Source organism: Panthera onca, chromosome F2, assembly GCF_046562875.1.
Source record: "Panthera onca isolate mPanOnc1 chromosome F2, mPanOnc1 haplotype 2, whole genome shotgun sequence".
Classification (NCBI taxonomy): Eukaryota; Metazoa; Chordata; class Mammalia; order Carnivora; family Felidae; genus Panthera; species Panthera onca.
The window spans coordinates 52,828,767-52,845,409 of record NC_138356.1 but is presented as its reverse complement, the minus strand read 5'-3'; the positions used below and the strand labels follow the sequence as shown (position 1 = coordinate 52,845,409).

The 16,643-nt window shown below is 34.3% G+C and overlaps 1 protein-coding gene across 2 annotated transcripts in view; it reads left to right on the top strand.

Annotated features, from left to right (window-relative positions):
- ANGPT1 (angiopoietin 1) overlaps positions 1-16,643 on the top strand; it is a 242,241-nt gene that overhangs the window by 31,245 nt on the left and 194,353 nt on the right. The window lies entirely within an intron of this gene.

Below are 16,643 nucleotides of genomic sequence, written 5' to 3'. Positions count from 1 at the left end.
TTAACATGGTATTAGACCTCCTGGACCATGTTCAATGTGATCAATATTTATTTAGTGAGAGGGCAGGGAAACTGCTATTTTATAGAAAAAATTCACATTTTTTTCTTCATAATAGGGCATATTTTGCTGCACCAAACATAACATTTTGATGCATTTCAATTTTTTAAATACTTTATCACTTGTTAGATACAATTAGTCATTTTCTCTCACTAGAATAAAAATTATTTACTAGGCATTTGCAAAGTCTTGTGCAAATGTTTTAAAATTATTTTTTTCCTTTGTCTCAGTTTAGAAAACCTTGTAGTTTTTATGATATTTCTATATTTTGATTCAAGCATTTTCAACCCGTAATTAGGTCAGACTTTCTTTTGACATAGACAATTCTAAGAATTTTTGATGAACTAAAGTTTATTAAAGTTACAAGCCAAATTCACAAATCAGATTTGCCATTAGCGGTTTTTCTGTAATACATTGAAACAGAAATAGCAGTTATTGGAATCTGAAAGATAAATAAACTCATTGTTTATCTTTGTATACATTCTGCATGTTACAGAATAATCATAAAATACTCAATGCAGTTTCAAGCACCCATTCAGACCTCTGAGCTGTGAGCTCAGAGCCTGGAGCCTGCTTCAGATTTTGTGCCTCCCTCTCTCTCTGCCCCTCCCCCACTTGTGCTCTGTCTCTCTCTGTCTCTGTCTCTGTCTCTGTCTCTCTCTCTCAAAATTAAATAAACATTAAAAAAAATTTAAGTCCAAAATCCCAGTTAGCAGACCGTTGTAATTAATGTAAGGAATATTAGTCAAATCTTGTTTATCAATATATACTGCAATTTCATCTACACATGGGCAAGAACTATTCTAATCCCAGCTTGGTCTTCAGTTGGAGAAACTTCAGTGAAATTATTGGTCAGAACAGAAATCAAATAATATTCCATTTTATTTTTGGTTTCACATTCAATATGAACATAATTTTCTGTAAAAAAAAAGCTTTCATAGATGAAAGAGCTAAAATAGTTTTACTTACTAATTCACTTCCATCTACAGAGTCATTGTCCCCCCAAAATTTCTTTAGATATTTTCCTCCTTTTTGGTATGTATGTGTTTTGCGTGTCTGTGTATTGTGTATGCGTGATTTCCTAAATTATAAAATTTTGGGGAGGCATAGTGAATGGTTTAAACTTCTGACAATGAAATAGATTACTTGCTTCTGGTAAAGAGCCTTATCCACATATTAATAGTTTTAGTGAACTAAGAGTGAGATATAAACAACTTAACCTGGCTGGTTTTAGATTTATTGGTAAAGCTGGCAGTTGTACTTTGAAACTTACCTCTCAAAAAAGAGAGATTGGGGTTGGCAAAGAGGTTATTTGTTATTTTAAATTTTACTTACTGGCACAAATTTGGAGTGATTAGTATCAATTTTTACTTCAGCAACTACAAAAGATACTTATTTGGAAGTCTATATTAACCAATAATCATATTACAATTTATTCTGGTGATGTTTAATTCTCCTTAAAAATGGGAGCCTGGTTAGTTGGTTGACTGCCTCACCCCTTACCATAGCTTTGTTGGCTATTACTGTTATACATAATCATTATTAAGGTGATTACACTATTTCCTTACAAGGATGAGGCATAAGCATGTAGCAATTATTTTCTTCTGCCATCTCTAGAGGGGTTTCAGGCTTACTTTTACAACTCTGTGCGGTGATAAGTACGTATTAATGTGTAACAATTCAATGTATAATCTATAATAAAACTATGTATGAAAATATTGTGTAGAATTTATTGTTATGCTAGTAAAGTTATGATCTAACCACATAGTTCAATTCATAAAATTAAATTTTATTCATAAAATGATACAAGTTTACTGTATTGAAGAAAAATGACAATTTTGGACACATCTCCCATTGGCTCAAAGCAGAAAGCAAAGTAATTTTCATCATGAAAATACTGCTTTATTAAATGCTGTCTTGATCAATCTCCTGGGATAGTTAGATGTTCGAAATAAGTATAATTCAAAGATTTGCTTTTTATTTTTTAGACTGGGATCTCTAGTTTTATATTTCATTTTTTAAAAATGAGTGTTATATCATATACACTATGAGACCCATATTTTAGAATAACGCCACAAAAATGGTAAGCTACATTTAACATTTTATTTCCAGGCCTTGAGAAAAATTATGCAAACAAGTTTATTGTGCATTTCACCTTTTCTGCTCGGTGTTGTATATAGTGATTTATCTTGTTTGTATAAACCTCAAACATTTGGGATGATTTGGGGGAAGAAATTGGGCTAGATAGCTAAAAGTTCAAGTTCAAAGATTTAAGTGAATGTGTATTTGAATCAACGTGGTTTTTAGTCATCCATAAGTGATTTAAAAGAGTAGTAAAAAACTTATGACCTTCCCTACATCTCAGTTTTTAGAAATGGACTTTTGACTTGAGATGCTTTTTATTCAGCCTTGAACCCAGAATACCACTGAGCATGGAGTTTCTTTTTAAAGAGAAATATGCATGTGGAATGTTGTTGCTACAGAAAAGATTATGCAAACATCTCCGCTTTGCTCAAGACATCCAAGTTCACGGAAAGCTATTTGTGACTTCAACTGTTACCCAGCTTTCTGTTTTAATGTTGACCAAGTAATGTTTGGTTGACCTAATTATTACAGCACATAGAACATTTTTGAACCTGTATTAAGATGTTTTTAAAACTTTGTTCTCTTGAAAGAAATGCACAGTGCCTGTTCTCCCATCAGCTGAAGTGCTGGTGCACACACCAGGTCTCAGGGGTACGTTCCACATGGTAGGCAGAAAACCAATGAAGATCAACTTTCTGACTTCTTGTTCTTATAAAAACATGCTTTTTACAGCTTCATTCCAATCCCAAGTCATGGGTCTTTCTAAGGCTGTTTCCATGCTTGAAATTGTTGACAAAAGAGACTAATGAGGAGGGAGGTTCTCCAACCAGATTCTTCTTTAAAGACAAAAGCCTTGATTGTGAGTTCAGTCAGGCCCTGCTGCCTCTCTTATTAGAGATATTTTATTGCAAGTTTGGCAATAGGTAATGGATGTTTAACAACAGCCACAGCAAAATTGCAAACATTACCCACAGTGACTCGTGAGGAAAGGGCAGAAATTACCATAAATATCTATTTTCTTATTTATAAACTCTCCTTTTGACCATTGTGCCCCATTCAAAACATAAGTGGCTTCACCAAAGAGAATGATGCAAAGCTTTTTGTATTTACTTGATTTTCATTCTTAGACTAGAAGACCAGGGTTAAACCACATTGCCAGGAAATTCAGTGATAGTTATCAATCATAGAATGTGGGAAAACAGGAGATACTTGCTAGAAATGTAAACAGAGATTTCCATTAAGACATTTAGCAAATGACTTGATACATAGAGTTTAAGTCAGCTATTAGTTTATTCTGAGACCACTTCACCAAAAATTAGAAAAATACTAACATGTAAATTTAAACTGTAAACCAAAGAAGTGTGCTACAACTTCCAAATGTTATCTGTAAGTAAAGTTACAGAAAAGGGTGTTCTACATTTCTGTACTATTCACACAGAGATAAAGAAACAGACCTGCTATGCATGAACTCATTTTGAACCAAAAAAGGGGTCCTGTTGTTAAATCCTTCCTGCTATCTTTCCTAATCATACAATCTCAGTAAAAGGGAGGGAGGCTACACAGTGAGGTAGCAAGACATCTGGGAGCTATTTTTAGGTTGAGAAAAAGGCTTCTGAGGGAATATTTTGAGAAGGTGGGTAGAGAAGAAGACATATGGGGGCCAAAGGTCACTGGAAGAGTACCGGTAGAACTTATTTCCAAGTCACTTCATTTTACAAGCATAGGCAACATTTTGGGGAAGTATACCCTAGACAGTTATTCCTCTTAGATGGTCCTCCTATTTGATATTCTTTGTGTTCTCAATAGGACGTACATATTATTTTTATAGGGCACATTAATACTAGTGTAGATTTATTTGTTTTGCTTCTTTGTTTATTGTCCTTTTTTAAAGACATGAAAATAAATATTACATTCAGTCAAAGGGACAGAAACAACGTTAGGCAGGTGAGATTTATAAGAGAAACCTGACATACTCATCCCAAATTCAAGCCCCTTCAAAGTAGTAAATTAGATATTCAGGATTGTACATTATATCTCAGTCCATTAGCATGTCATTTAGGCTGGCTTACAAAATATGTGATATTTCTTTTGAGCAGAAAATATACTAGTTCCTACTTAAGCGTGTATTTCTCTATATATAGCAAGACATGTGTAGATACTAGTTTACTCTAGTGACAAAAAAAAAAAAAAAAAAAAAAAAGAGGAGTCGAAGGGTTATATCAAAGCGTCTAGGACACTACCAAATACTCAAAAGTGAGAGAAAACTGGCTCAGAACTTGCTCCAAATTACTTGTCTGGTAATTGATTTCTGTTGTAACAAATGCAATGGTCTTGTCCAATAGCAGCACATCTTAAGAGAAAAGAGATAAAATATAAATGGTGCTGATAACATCTCACAAGCATATTCACTCTCTCCACAAATCTTCTTCTCAACTATCCTATGTTTAGGTTGTTTAAGGTCACTAGAACACATTTATAAAAAAAAAAAAAAAAAAAAAAAAAAAAAAGGACAGGATTGTGGACCACACCATATAAGTAGCATGCTATGCTCAGTTCTCTTCTAAACCATTTGCCCTGGAATGTACCACCAGCGAAGCACAAAACAGAAGTTGAGTTGGACTTTAGGCATTTCTTTGTTTTTCAGCTGATGTCTCTTATTACATGGGTGCCAGGTGTTCATCACAGAAAAATGAGAAAATACAGTTAGGCTAAAAGAAATAAAAATCACCTGCAATGTTGCAGAAACAACCATGGCCATTTTCACATCTTTTTTGTAAACTCGCCTAGATTTTTTCCTTTACAGAAATATGAATTTATTCCAAAAAATGAGGTTATTCGGTATATGATATTGCAAGATCTGTTTTTTATTTCAATGATATGCTACGTACATCTTTTCATGTCAAGAAATGTATTTTGCCATCTCATTATATGATAGTCAGAATTCAGTTATCTAAATGTATTCCACTTTACTCAGTAACCTCCTATTGAATATAGATTTTAAACCAATTTTTATATTATAAATAGTATTGCAATGAACATCTTTGTAAAATTTCTGTACCTACTCTTATTTTTTTTAAGTTTATTTTGAAAGCAAGAACTCCTGTGCACAAGCTGGGGAGGGACAGAGAGAGAGAGAATCTCAAGGAGGCTCCGCACTGTCAGTGCAGAGTCACGTCTGGCTCGAACTCACGAACCATGAGGTCATGACCTGAGCCGAAATCAAAAGTCAGACGCTTAACCATCCTAGACACCCAGGTGGCCCACCTTAATTATTTTTCATCAAAGTTCTTGGAAGTCAAATTTCTAGATCAAAGGTAACATACAAAAGTTCTGAGACCTCTTGAGACGGTCTGTGGATAATTTATGTATACTCCCATTTGCATTATGAGAGAGTGACCATTCCTAACAAGCAGAAATACATGCATATGTATATTTTTACAAGCATTGGGCACCATCATTTAAAAAGTTCACTGAACATATGTCTTTTTTGAACGTAAAGTTATAGTAAATTTTTCCCTATATAGCCCATTCCAGTAAAGGAAAATAGGTCCCTTTAATTCATTATAATTGATATATAAAACATTTTCAGAATGTCTCATGTGTGTTTAGTAAAAATCTAGTGAATAGAGATTTCCATGAGGAAGACTAAGAATGAGCATTTCTTGAGTCTGTACTATGTGACAAATTTACTTAATCTCATGAAAACTTACAAACATCTGGTAAATAGAAAATGTTTTCTTCATGGGCACCTGGGTGGCTCAGTCTGTTAAGTTTCCAACTCTTGATTTCAGCTGAGGTCATGATCTCACGGTGCTGAGTTCGAGCCCTGCGTTGGGCTCTCTGCTGGCAGTGGGGAGCCTGCTTGGGACTCTCTCTGTCTGCTCTTCCCCCACTCACTCTCTCTTAAAATATATAAATAAACTTTAAAAAAAAAGGAAAAAAAAGGAAAGATTTTCTTCATTTTTGACATGAGGAAGCTAAAGCTCGTGGAGTGTGGGCAGTTCATACAAATTCAAACAGGTAGCCCAAGTTAAGATGGTGTGGGAATCCACATATTTGGCTTGCTAGTCCATGTTCTTTCCACAAGACCTTCATTGTGAAGGATGGGAGCAAGTTTCATTGCTTGCATTTTCTTTAATTTCATTTTTTACTTAGGGGTAAGAAAATTTGGCATATGTCTGTATGGAATGTAGTAGAATACATATTTTTAAAAATATGATATATTATGGTAGGCATTGTGTCAGAATGATTGTTGGTTTTCTTTTTCTAAATGTTACTGCCCTGTCTTACTCTATTCATTCTATAAGGAGATTTATGTAGCTAAAGTACACACATATACACACACTCACACTTAATACACAGACATATATGTACATATGTAAGCATACACATACATACACATATGAAATATAAAATAAATACTTGGGAATCAGATTAACAGAAAATAAAGATAGAAAAACAGAATCATCATTGTAAAATACACACACTATGTAGTCCTTTAAAATTGATAGAATCAATTTTAGAATCAAAACTTAGACTAAATTTTCCAGCAGTCAAAGGAAAAGGTAAACACATCAGGTGTAAGAATTTAGAAATTCAGAAGAAACACATTTTCTTTGATACTCCCAGGTCAGTGATCTAAAAAGAAAGATCTTTGTTGTTCAACAAAGGATCACCATAGGTACTGGATGACTTCCACCATATCATCTCTGTTATAATGAGATTTTCTTGTCTTTTTCCCCATTAGAACATCTCACAAATTATTGTCTAAATGATTTATAGAATAACCAGTTCCGTATTTAAAGGAGTAACCCACTTCAGTCACTTTAAGAAAATATGAAATGAATAAATGTCACCTTATAAATACAGATCTATATTTATAGTACTAAGATATCTATGTTATTAAAATAAGCCAGAATCTTCTGTTGATAAAAGCTTTCCCCTCATAATAAATAAAACTCAATATCTGTAAAAGCTGAACTCTTTTAGGGTATGGATATTCCTTGGAAGATATTGTGCCTAGTATCATAAGGTTAAAAATATTGTGTGTTGTATGTATTTGTTTATTTGTATATCAGTTTGGGGAGAATACTTTCTCTCATTGTTAATCTCTTTTCTATATCTGTACTTCATGAACAGTTAGTGCTCAATTGATGTCTACTGTTGGTAATCATTATTTAGGAAACAGATGGTAGGAAAGAGTTACTGCAAATCTAGAAGCATAAGTATTTTTTTTTTATTTGAGAAATGCACATATGAAGAATTTCTCTGTCCCTAATTAGAAGTATGACCATGAAAAGTGAGAAGAGAAGTTACACAGTTACATAGTGTCAAATAATTTCCCTAAATGAGATATAACTTGAAATAAAATTATCATGGTACATTTACAGGATATTCTAGTAAATATGCAGATAGTAGTCAAAACGTTTCTTATCTGTAACATGATGCTAACTTCATGGTGTGATTGCAGGGATTAAACAGTAAATCAGGGGAAAGCCATTAGCAAAATGTCAGGCAGTTAGTGCTCAATAAATAGAATTTATTCTGTTGTTACTGCTATTACCGTAGCTTTAGTATCTTTCTATAATTTCCTGTTTTAAAATAGGAATACATATATACCTATTAATATTTTCATATTCTTGGTAGCACTCTTGGAAATATTTTATTTGGGTCAAGCAATTTTTCAGGATTTTTGCTTAAAATAATATTAGACTTTGTTTTGTTTGTTTTGGGTGATACTGCTTTCTTTTTGGATGCTCTTGACAATTTCATGTGTGCTTGTTATTCTGATTCAAACCTGGGAGGAAAATATCTCACAACACTGCATGATTTACAAGACCACACAGTGATTTATAAGGGTTTCCTCCCCTCCCCCCCATAGAGCTTTTAATGGGGAAAACCCATCTATATTTCTGTGTCAAGAAATCACCACCTTTATCACATACCACAGACATAAATGAACCATATAAAAGCAAATAATCCTTAACTCCTCTACAGGAAGCTAGAGCAGAATTTGAGCTTTAGCAGATGCTCCGAATGTGTAACTAGCTGTAGAACCATGAAATGTGGATACTAACAAGAAGTAATACAGATAGTTTATCTAGTAGAATGGCTTTAAAAATCACTTTTGAAAAACTGGTATCTTTTAAACAGTATCTAATATCCCATATGATTCCCCTAAGAACTCAAGTCATTTTAGTTCTGTATCAACTTTGCTTGGATTTGGATAAGACACTTTTGCCACCCTCCTTTAATTTTGTGCTTTTAACCAAAACACTGATTCATCTTTTTTTTTTTTTTTTTATGTTTAATTATTTATTTTGGGATATAGAGAGAGCATGAGCAGGGGTGGGGCAGAGAGAGCGGGAGAGGGAGAGAATCCCAAGCAGGCTCTGCACTGTCAACGCAGAGCCCAATGCAGGGCTTGAACTCTCAAAACTGCAAGATCATGAGTGAGCCGAAACCAGGAGTCAGATGCTTAACCAACTGAGCCACCCAGGTATCTCAACACTGATTAATCAAATGCATTTTTTTTTATTTAAAAAATTTTAACAATTCCTGATGGTTAGATTCATTCTTAAAGACTGACTTTTAAAAGCACGTATTTTGGGGCACCTGGGTGATTCAGTTGGTTAAGTGTCCATCTTCAGCTTAGGTCATGATCTCACAGTTCATGGGTTCGAGCCCCATGTCGGGCTCTGTGCTGCCAGCTCAAAGCCTGGAGCCTGCTTCAGATTCTGTGTCTCCCTCTCTCTCTGCCCCCTACCTGCTCATACTCTCTCTCTCTCTCTCAAAGATAAATAAACATTAATTTTTTAAAAAATCAGATATTTAGCTACTTCTAAACTTTGTGGATGTATCCACGTTAAAACAAATTGAAAGAAGGGAGGCTTGTTTCACTCAAAGAAAATTATTTAAAGGATAAATTTCATGTAATATCTACTCATCCTCCAGGGTAAATATGCAAAGAGTTATACCTAATATCACTAGACTTATTGAGCTATTATATATGAATAACTGTAGAAAGTTCTTTGTACAAATTTAAAAAGTCAATAAATATTACAACATGGACTACATTCAAATGCTGTTTGCCTAATGCAAGTGCCATGTAAGAGTGAAAATATGTTGATTGCAAGCTAAGGTGTATCTGGTTACATGATTTGATGTAAAGGTAGAGAAATAGGACTCATTTATATTGTGGAATAGGCAAAGTATATCCCCATGTGAGTAAATTTTGTGCAGGCATCAGTCTCCAAACAGTGTGCTCACCTGTACTGTCATCTTTGGGCCCCAGCATTTCAAGGGAAACTACTGATTCAGGGTCTTGTTCTTCTGACACATTTTTCTTTGAGAATATCAGAAGTTTGGGGTTGTTTTGTTTTATTAATAAGGGATTTATGAAGTACCAAAACCCTCTGCCTACACTCCGGATTGAAATATATAGTAATACTAAATAGGTCATTAATTTAAGTCATATATGCAAATAATAGTACAAAAACATCACCAAGAAGTGAGTCTGTGTTGACACAGTAAGTAGAACAATGATCGTTACTGACATTTTCGTTGTCACACTGAGCAGCACTAATGTTAAAAATATTTCATAAAATTATAGCAATTCATTACACATACCAATTCCTCCCACTCTTTTCTATTTACAGCTCACTTCAGGGAAGAAGTATCACTTTGTTTTTATTCCCCACTCATATAGGCTCTCTAGAGGTCCCAAGATCATCCTCTTTTCAAGAAGAGAACAGGAGAAATTCTGTTCCATTTATGCTGCACCTGCATATTTTGGTGCCAATGTAGATCATCCTAAGAAGGTTAGTTTGCTGACACATAAAGGGGCGATATACATGGAATACTGAGTCCAAGAAAAAAGGAGAAAGTGTTATCTATTAATGCCAGAGACCAAACAGTGGCTAATACCTAAAATGGGAATTGACCATGATTAACAACTGTTCTCTAGCTTATTCGACAATATCACCATCTAGTAAGCCAACCTGAGAAACAAACAACAAAAATTCATCACTCACTTTAAGGAGGGAGGGTACAACTAATAATGATTATGATTTTCTAATCACTTTCAGGCACTTTATATCTCTTAAGCCTCACATTTCTATGTGGTAAATATCATGTGCATCTTTTTAAATTAAGAAATTTGGTGACGGAGTAATTAAGTTACTGTCCTCAAGTTGCACAGCTAATGTCTAATAGACTCAGTACTCACCCCAGGTGTGTCTGATCCTGAATGGTTTGCCTCTGTGCTATTGGACACTGCCTCTCCCTTTGGCTCAAAAGGCACAACAGAGGACTGTAGGAGTCGGTATATCTGGCTTTCTCTTTCTGTCCCATCACTTTATCGCTGGGTGACCTTGGAAAAGCTACTACTCTCTGTGCTTCAGGTTTCTCATTTTATAAAGTGAATATAATGATAGTACCTATCTCAGAAATTTTGGCAGATTAAATAAGTAATATGTGTAAAGCACTTGGAATTACTATGGGTAATATACATAGAAATAAGATAGTAAATGCTCAATAAATATTTATTATTATGTTAGCTATTGTCAATGCAGTAATTAATTTCTATTATCATCACTACTTTCCCAGTTCACCCTGATTATCTCTCTCGTCAGTCAACAAAGATTTATTGAGCACCTACTTTGTGCCAAGCACTTCCTAGGACCCTAGACTATATCAGTGAACCAAAAAAGATACAGATCCTTGCCCTCATAGATTTGCATTTTAGTTGTTCTAGGAAGGTCATATAGATAAATAATAAATGTATAGCATGTTGAAGGGTGGTAGTCAGTGTTATGGAAGAAGGAAAAGTAGGATAGGGTAAGTTGAGTATGTTAAGAGCAGTGTGAGCATTTGAAAACTGCTCGTTTGAGACTTATAGAAGAGTTGCAGTAGTACAAAGAACACTCCCATATCTTTTACCAAGATATACCAATTGATTACATTTTGCCCCATTTGCTCATTTGTTCATTCTTTCCTTCTTCCTTCCTTCTTCCTTCCCGCCATCTCTCCCTTTTTTTCTTTCTTTCTTTATACTTGCCTACCTACCTATTTACCAACAAATATACAAATATATACAGATTTTTTCCCCCTGAACTTTGGGAGGACATTAAAGACATTGTGCCCTTTAACTTCTAAATATTTCAATGTATATTTCCTAAGAATACAGACATTTTTAAGCATAATTGCATTACAGTTATCAAAACCAGGATATTTAATACTGGTACTGTACTGTTATCTAATCTAGACTTCCTACTCAGATTTCATCAGTTATCCTGATAATGTCCTTTATACCTTTTCTTTTTCTTGTCCAGAATTCAATCCAGGACGATGTGTTTAATTAATTTATTAATTTATTTAGTTGCTATGTTTCAAGTTTTTATTTAAATTCTAGATAGTTAACATAATAGTGTAATATTAGTTTCAGGAGTAGAATTTAGTGATTCATCACTTACATATAACACTCAGTGTTCATCACAAGTGCCCTCTTTAATACCCATTGCCCATTTAACCCATCCTCCCTCACCCACATCCCTCCAGCAATGCTCAGTTTATTCTCTATCCATGTATTGAATTTAATGTCAAGTTTCTTGTGTTTCTTGTGTGTGTCAGTGTCCTGTGTTTCTTGACCCTTGATCTTGACATTTTTGGAGAGTTCAGGCTATTGGCATTTGATTTGGATTTGCTTTGTTCTTGAATTGAATAAGATTATGCATTTTTTTATAGGAAAAGTACTAAAATGATATTCAGTCTTTCTCAGTACTTTATATCAAGTGTCAAAGATGTTGGCTTTTTCCAGTGTTGGTGATGTTAGCTTTGACTTCCTGATAGTAATCCAGCAGGTTTCTCTGCTATAAAGGCCACATTTTCAGTTTGTATTTAGTAAGTATATGTAAGGAAATAATTTGAGAATATGTAAATATCTTTTCCTCATCACACTTTAAATTACTACTTTTATATCCATTGATGATTTTCTAAATCCATTATTACATCTATATTTATTGACTGGGATTCTCCTTTAAGGAAGACTTCTGCCTTCTTCGTTTCTTTATTTTTTCATTTATTTATTTATATCAGATTGGTTCAGGGATTCAATAGATATCCCTATGATATCTTCATATTTTTATTTCTGTATCTACATCTATGTCTGTCTCATGGATTCAATAGCTATCCATTTGATATCTTACATTTTTATTTCTGTATCTACATCTATGTCTGTCTGTATAATGTGTGTGTGTGTATGTGTGTTTATAAAACATAAGTTAACATTTCTGTCTCCCAATTCTTTTATACTAGAGGGTACTTTCCATCTAATCTTCCTTCTCTCTCTCTCTCTCTGTATATATATATGTATATATATGTATATATATATATACATATATACACATATATGTATATATATATATACATATATATACATATATATATATATACATACATACATACATATATATATATAAAGCTATAAAGGACCTTATTGGGACAACTGATGAAATATGAGTAGGAAGTCTAGATTAGATAACAGTACAGTACCAATATTAAATATCCTGGTTTTGCTAATGTAGTGCAATTATCTTTAAAAATGTCTGTGTTCTGGGGCGCCTGGGTGGTGCAGTCGGTTAAGCGTCCGACTTCAGCCAGGTCACGATCTCGCGGTCCGTGAGTTCGAGCCCCGCGTCAGGCTCTGGGCTGATGGCTCGGAGCCTGGAGCCTGTTACCGATTCTGTGTCTCCCTCTCTCTCTGCCCCTCCCCCGTTCATGCTCTGTCTCTCTCTGTCCGAAAAATAAATAAAAAACGTTGAAAAAAAAAAAAATTTAAAAATGTCTGTGTTCTTAGGAAATACACATTGAAATATATATACACATGTACACATACACAAATATATATGTCTTCTTCAAAAGGAGAAACTTGTTTTTCATTATTCACAACATCTTTACTGGTTTGCTTATGACTCAAATATTAAAAAGATAGTTTCAGAATTGATAACTTATAGCACTTTAAAAAGCAAACCTACTAAGTAGATTTCAATATTTTCAATATTTATTGATTTCCTTTTTGTAGTAAGTTTATATACAGCGATATATACATATCTTAAATGTAAAAATTAATTAATTTTATCTCTGTTTATAAACACTCATAAAACAAGGGCACCTGGGTGGCTCTGTTGGTTGAACATTCAACTTGATCTCAGCTTAGATCATGATCTCACAGTTCATGAGTTTGAGCCCCACACTGGGGTCTGCACTGATGGGGCAGAGCCTGCTTAAAATTCTGTTTCTCCTTCTCTCTGCCCATCCCCTGCTTGTGCTGTCTCTCTCTCTCTCTTTCCAAATAAACAAATAAACTTAAAAAAATAAGCAATCATAAAACATATAACCCTGTATGGAACATTTGTATAACCCCAGAAAGTTCCCAGAAAGAGGGAAGAGAGTTGAAGGGAGGAAAGGAGGTGTGCAGATCATGAAGGGTGTTATAGGCCATCGCAAAGTCTGTTAGACAGCTATCAACATAATAATCATGCATAACAAACAATGGCAAAGCTCATTATCTTCAACAGCATTTATTTCTCACTTGGGTCAGCAGGTCAGTTTTGACTCTGCTAAGCTTGGCTTGGATTGTTTGGGCTTGGGTTCAGGTTGCAAGCTGGGATCAAAACTGTCCCCTGTATATCCCCATTCTGGGTCGTAGCTATCTGGGCTACTCTTTTCTCATAGTGAATAGCATACAGCAAGAGGAGTGAGTGAAAATATAAGATGTCTCTCAAAGCTTTGGCTTAGAACTGAAACATGATCTCCTTTACATATTTCATTGGCCAAAGAAAGTCATTTGTTCAAGCCCAAAGTCAGTGGGACAGGGATGTAAATTCTGTCTACTCTTGTGAAAGATGCTTAAAATTCACATGGCAAAGAGCATGAATGCATAATTCTATTATAGAGAGCTAACGAGAATTGGGAACAATCTAATCTGTTATATAGGTACTTTGCCTCTGAGTAATATGTGGAGCCCTTGAAGAGTTTCAAGAGAAAAGTGGATTTAAATTTCAGAAACACCAGTCTTTTTTTGTGCTGAAAATATACTCTCAGGGACAAGGGTAATAGCAAGGAGACCAGGTAGGAGCTATTAAAACAATTCAGTGAGGAATGATGGTTCAGAAGAGGGTGGTAGCAGTAGAATTAGAGAGAAGTGTTAGATTGTAGATATGTTTTGATGGTAATCAACAGGATTTCCTGAGAGATTGGTATGAGAGAGAACAAGAAAAAGAGGAATGAGAGATGACTTTAAAGCTTTCAATCTAACAGGCTGATGATCAGAAGGAAAGAGGGGCATCAAATGAAATGGGGAAGACTGTGTGTAGAGCACATCTTCGTGGAAGAGTAGGAGCTGAGTTTTTGTTATTTTACGTGAGACTTGATTATTATGTATCTGAATGGAGAGGTCAAGCATGAAATTATCAGGTCTGGAGCTTAAGAGGGACACTGGGTTGAAGAAGTTAAATTTGGGACACTTAAGCATATAGATCATATTTAAATCCATGTCTCATGTTCTTTGCAACAATCACATACTTGAGGCCATTTGGTTCTACTCTTCCCATTTTCCAATGCATCTTCCATTCTGTCAATATTTATGCTTTGAAAATGAAACTCTGATTGTTACTCCTTGCCTTGGAGTATACCATACCTTAAAGACAAAATCCAAACTTTGTATAGAGCTTCACAATCTGACTACAAACTATTCTCACTTTGCCTAATAAAATCCTATTTATCTTTACAGGCGAAATGTAAATGTCAGCTCTATTGTTCAATTTTCCTGATACCCCAGGAAGAATTATTTTTTTTTCCTCCATGTTCCCTCAGAACTTGTATGCTCTTTCCTGTATTGTCCAATATGATAGCTACTAGCTATATGTACAGTTGAAGTGTGGCTAGTACAAATTGAGATGTGTTGCAAGTGTAAAATCCACATGTCACTCCAAGGCTTAGTACAAAAATATACAAAACATACCATCAAAACATGTATATACTTGTGAAATGGTAATATTTTAGATATATTAGGCTAAGTAAAACATATTCTTAAAATTAATATCACTTGTTTAATTTTTACTTTTGAAATGTGGTCCTCTAGAAACTTTAATATTATATATATGGATTCTCATTTATGGTTTGCAGTTGATTTTTATTGGACAGTGCTGCCTTAGAACATGCAATCACATGCTGTGTGATTACATATCTGTTTTTTGAAAGATTCTGAACTTGAAAACAGAAATTATATCTGATTACTCTTGCTAACACCTGGTAGGATTTTGACTACATGCTCAATAAAAGTTAACTGAAAGTGTATTGATTTCTGATTGATGCTTGTCCTCAGACATTGATATGCATATAGATTGCCTATTGTATGAACATAAGTAGAATTTGAGAAAGAATCAACTATAGGAGGTCCATAGTATATATTTAAGAAACCCAGGTGCTTTGCCAAAGTCAGCCAAAATTTTAGCTGATCACATATTTGTATCACTATTTCAACCTGCTTCCTCAAAGTAGTTACAGTCAGGATCAAATTACAAATTAAAATATTGTATTGTTTGTAGTAAAGATTGATAGTATCACATATTTTTATAACTAAAATATTCAATTTAATTTTTATAGAGACATTTGGATTCTTAGTTTTTTATAACTTCAAATTTCCAAGTGAATTCTTATTACACTGATTTTTATTTTAATGACATTTGCCTATTAAAGAGAGTCATATTCAATTATCCTTCATAATCTATTGTGAAAGAAGTAAGATATTATAATACATAACTTATATAAGGTAAAGAATTATATGGTTTGAAGGAATGCTAAGGACCCAGGGACATCTCCAAAGGATAAAAATAAGGATAAGAATGTACGTTTTTTTTCTTCATTTTCATTTTTTTCTCCTTCCCATTGTGTCCAAATACTCCTGATTTTGGAAACAAAATTTAAATGAAAAATATCCACTGAGTAGTGAGATTCTGATGAGACCAGAATTCATCAAAATGGATAATCCAATGAAGAAGACAGTAAATTGCTTCCTGAAGCTTTCTGTCTGTGAGAAACAAGATTCTGATATGACAGGGGATATGATGCAACTCATTATGGAGAGCATGTACAGGGAGAGCACTGCTGTAGAAAAAGCAAAGTTAGAGGTTGCAAATTAGTATGTACTGTCAGTTCTGTTCAGGGGAAAGTACATTGATTCTAATGACCAGTCCTAGGTGTCTAGACAGAAATACCCCTGCAGGGAAGAAGAATAACATCTCAAGATATGTTAATTTGATGTAAATCTCCCTTTGACATGCTGGATTTCCCCTTTATGGTTCACTCACCAGGGTTTTGGTTTGTTATTTAGTCTCAGGAGTGCTCTGCCCCTCAGAAAGAGAGTAGAAGCATAATTTATCTTCCATGATAAATTAATAGCCATCATCTGCTCTACAAATCACTGTTCTATGTGCATGGTC